The following is a 4944-nucleotide window of genomic DNA, read 5'->3' as shown; positions in this document are numbered from 1 at the left end:
CCGATCCAGAGGTGGAGATACCAAATGCTGAGGGAAACCCTGGTAACCCTGGGAACGCTGATAACCCTGTGAACACTGGTAACGCGGGTAACGCGAATGCTGATGGAAACCCGGGTAATGTTGGAAACACGGGGAATGTTGGAAATGGTATTGGCGGAAGGTACAATGTGAATCAAGGAATTCGGATTAACGGGCGCCTCGTTACTGAGGATTATCAGTATGATCAATTATCTTTGCACGACGAAGCTCATGAGACCACTCGCCGTATGGATGAGCTTACTGAGAAGCTCAAATCTTTGGAGTCTCAAAATCCTTAGGTTTTGATGTCACAAATCTTGGTCTGGTTTAGGGAGTGAGGATTCCTCACAAGTTCAAACCCCTACTTTTGAGAAATACAACGGGGCTTCTTGCCCATGCACTCATCTCCAATCTTATCTGGGAAGGTTGGGAGCTCACACGGAAGATGAAAAGCTGTGGATGTACTATTTTGAAGACAATCTAACTGGAGCTTCTCGTGAATGGTATTCTCATTTGTCTCGTACTACCATCAAGAGCTAGAAAGACTTGGCGGAGGCTTTTGTCAAACAATATCAATACAACTTAGACATGGCTCCAAATCGGACCTTGTTGCAAGGAATGTCTCAGACTGCCAAGGAGACCTTTAGAGAATATGCTCAGCGTTGGAGACAAATTGCCGCGTCCGTCCAACCCCCTATGTCTGAAAGGGAAATGGTGGATATGTTCATGAACACTCTTCAAGGCAATTATATTGAGAGATTGGCTGCTTGCCCGTCAATCAGCTTTGTAGAGATAGTAATTGCTGGAGAAAGAATCGAGAGTCTGTTGAAGATGGGCCGAATTCAAGACAATAGTGCTTCCAGCTCATCAGGTTCCAAGAGACCGTTTGCTGGTAACGGTCAGCGAAGAAGAGAAGGCGAGACAAGCGTTGTGTATGCCGGCAGAAGCAGGGGCAGAGGACGCCCTAATTATTATCAAGATCAAGTGGCCGCAATCACTATTCCAACACCTGCTCCTCAACAACAACAACCGCAGTATCATCCGCAACAGCAACCCAGGTACAACAATAAAAAATAAAAAGGTAATCCGGGTCAGCAGAGACACTATCAACAACGTCCAAGGCAAACGGACCGGGTCATTGAGCCAATCCCAATGCCTTATTCTATGTTACTTCCCAGGCTGATTGACCTGAATCTGGTTACGTTAAGAACTCTGGCCCCGCCAATCAATCCTAATAATTTGCCTAGGGGTTATGATGTCAATGCCAGATGTGCTTTTCACTCCAACACACATGGCCATACTACAGACAATTGCAAAGCTCTCCAGCTAAAGGTACAAGATTTGAGAGATGCCCAGGCTATCAATTTTTCTCCGGTGCCTAATGTTATCCAAAACCCGTTGCCAGCCCACGGCGGGTAGAGGATTAATGCTGTTGATAGCGAGGAAACTTTGAATTTGGTATCTGATGTGACTAAAGTGAAGACTTCGCTATCGGTGGTTAAAGACCGACTCTTGAAAGGACAGATATTCCCGGGCTGTGGGGAAGAGTGCAGAAATTGTCAAGCTGCCGAAAAATGATGTGACAGTTTGAAAAAGGGTATTCAACAACTGATAGATGAAGGTTGTCTTCAGTTCGATCAGACCCGTCAAGTGAAGAATGATGTGTCGACAGTGACGATTTATTTCACTCCTGAAGAAATATATGTTCTCGAGAGACCCGCTCCAACAACAATATATTTCCCAGAAAGTACAGCACCAGCAACGGTGAACATCGAAAATCCAGCACCAGTTACAATTTACTCTGACAGTCCTCAATCGGCTTTGGTTAGTCCGGTCACCATCACGGTACCAGGACCTGTTCCGTATGAGAAAGACAGTGCTATCCCGTGGCACTATGGGGCTGATATCTACTTCTAGGGGCGGAAAGTTAACAATGAAGACAACGACTTTGGTAGCTCTGCTGTAGACAATGTTGGAGGGGTTGGTGGCTTCACTCTCAGTGGACGCCTATTTGCACCAGCAACATTGCGCACGAATACTGAAGCTGAGGGAGCTGCTAAGGCTAAAGGAAAACAGGTAGCCACCGAAGAGGTTACTACTGAAGAAGCTCCTCCTAAGACCGCATTCGAGAAGGAAATGGATGAGTTTATGAGGATTATCAAGAAAAGTGACTACAAGGTAGTCGACCAGCTAAATCAGACACCCTCAAAGATCTCCATTCTCTCATTATTGATGTGCTCCGAGGCGCACAGAGCAGCCTTATTGAAGGTACTGAATATGGCCTATGTTCCACTAGAGATAACCGTTAACCAGCTGAAGTCGGTAGTTTCGAATGTAAACGCTAGCCATGGGCTAGGTTTCACCGACTATGACCTGACATCTGAGGGCAGGAATCACAATAAGGCTTTACATATCACAATGGATTGCAAAGGGACGGTGCTTTCCCATGTTTTGGTTGATACAGGCTCTTCTCTGAATGTTCTTCCAAAGAAAGCCTTAATGAAGTTGGATTGCGATGGCATCATCCTGAGACCAAGTAATTTAGTTGTGAGGGCTTTTGATGGCTCTAAGAGATCTGTCTTTGGCGAAGTTGAGTTGCCAGTTAAGATTGGACCGCAGGTGTTCAGGAGCGCCTTTTGTGTGATGGATATCCAACCTGCCTATAGTTGTCTGCTAGGTCGGCCCTGGATTCATGCTGCCGGTGTTGTTACTTCTACCCTCCACCAGAAGCTCAAATATGAACTAGAAGGTCAGGTCGTCACTGTCTGCGGTGAAGAGGATATTTTTGTTAGCCACCTGTCTACATTTAAGTATGTGGAGATGGATGGCGAGATGCATGAGATGCTGTGTCAGGGCTTCGAAGCCATAAACATCAGTGAGGTCGCGCCCGAAGCTGTCTTTTCACCTGAGTCCGAGAAGGTCGGAACTTCTATCTCTTCATACAAGCAAGTTGTTGAAGTGGTTAAAGCTGGTAATGCCCAAGGCTGGGGCAAATTTGTGGAGCCAGTCATCAAAGAAGACAAGTTTGGATTGGGGTTTACTCCGGGGTCTCAGAAGAATGAAGTCGGTACCTTCTCCAGCGGGGGTTTGGTTTCTCCCCACATTGTCAACGCCGTAGATGAAGACAAGGCTGACAGTGACTGTGACTTAGATAGCTGGATCCGCCCGTGTGTCCCGGGAGAAAAGCTCAACAATTGGTCGTCTGAAAAAGTTGTCCGGGTTACTCTACTGAAAGAGTAATTTTTATTGTTTTCCTTTCATTACATGCATAATAAAGTCTTACACTTTGCCCAAGGTGTAATGACTCATCTGTAGGGCCATCCATTTAGTTACATTTCACAATTATTTTCATCATCAATAAAGGACAACTTTTGCAAACAATTTTGTGTTCTCTTTCTTTCAATTATTTTTTACTTTTACAAAAAATGGCAATGTTTCTTTTTCATTTTTCTTTCCAAAAAAATCTCTCTCGTTCTAAGGTAAAGCATGATCCTCCATCATGATCACCCGGATCTCACTGCTAACGACACTACTATGGCCAAGTATGACTTCGACAATCCTATCTATCAAGCCGAAGAAGGGGTTGAGGAAGATCGTGAATTGCCTGAAGAGTTAGCCAGGTTGTTGAAACAGGAGGACCGAGATATTACACCTTATCAGGAGGTGATTGAGACCGTCAACATTGGTACCGAAGACGACAAGAAAGAGATCAAAATCGGGGCCAGTCTACAGGCCGAGGTGAAAGAACAATTGACTAGTTTGCTTCGTGAGCACGTCGACATCTTTACTTGGTCCTATCAAGATATGCCAGGTTTGGATACAGACATCGTTGTGCACAGGCTACCGTTGAATGAAGATATGTCGCCGGTAAAGCAGAAGTTACACCGAACTCATCCTGACATGTACTTGACTGTGTTAGAAAGGTTAACGGGTTGTGTGCTCGGTCAGCATGACGAGTCAGGTCGAAAAGAGCATGCAATATACTACCTTAGCAAAAAGTTTACCGACTGTGAACAAAGATACTCACTGCTCGAGAAAACTTGCTGCGCTTTGGCATGGGCTGCTCGCCAACTAAGACAGTATATGTTGACTCACACGACTCTATTGATATCAAAGATGGATCCAGTCAAGTATATTTTTGAAAAGTCAGTGCTTACCGGAAGGGTTTATAGGTGGCAAATGATACTGACAAAGTATGACATCCAATACACTTCACAAAAAGCCATCGAAGGAAGTGTCTTGTCAGACTATCTTGCAGAGCAACCGATTGATGATTACCAACCTATTAGGTTCGACTTTCCTGATGAGGACATCATGTTTCTCAAATCGAAAGATTGCGAGGAACCACTCCCGGAGGAGGGGCCTGACCCTGAATCCAAATGGATTATGATGTCTGATGGGGCAGTCAACGTTAATGGTCGCGGAGTTGGTGCAATGTTGATCACGCCGGAGGGAGTTCATATGCCATTTTGTGCCAGAATAACTTTTCCCTGCACAAACAATGAAGCCGAATATGAAGCTTGTATCCTAGGACTTGAGGAAGCCATCAACCTACGGATTAAAACCCTAGATGTATATGGTGCAAAAGATGGTGGTAACATACAAGGACTGGCATGAGATGTTACCATTCGCATTACATGGGTATCGAACTTCAATTAGAACATCCACCGGGGCAACACCTTATCAGCTTGTATATGGCATGAAAGCAACTCTTCCGGTTGAAGTCGAAATCCCTTCTTTGCGGGTCCTGATGGATGTCAAGCTTGACGAAGCAGAATGGGTCCGTTCTCGATACAATCAGCTGAGCCTAGTTGAAGAAAAGAGACTAGCAGCCATATGTCATGGCCAACTATATCAGAGACGAATGAAGAGAGAATTTGATCAGAAAGTGCGCCCTCGGGAGTATCAAGTTGGTGAATTGGTACT

Source organism: Lathyrus oleraceus, chromosome 4, assembly GCF_024323335.1.
Source record: "Lathyrus oleraceus cultivar Zhongwan6 chromosome 4, CAAS_Psat_ZW6_1.0, whole genome shotgun sequence".
Taxonomy (NCBI): domain Eukaryota; kingdom Viridiplantae; phylum Streptophyta; class Magnoliopsida; order Fabales; family Fabaceae; genus Lathyrus; species Lathyrus oleraceus.
This window is presented reverse-complemented; position numbering follows the sequence as displayed.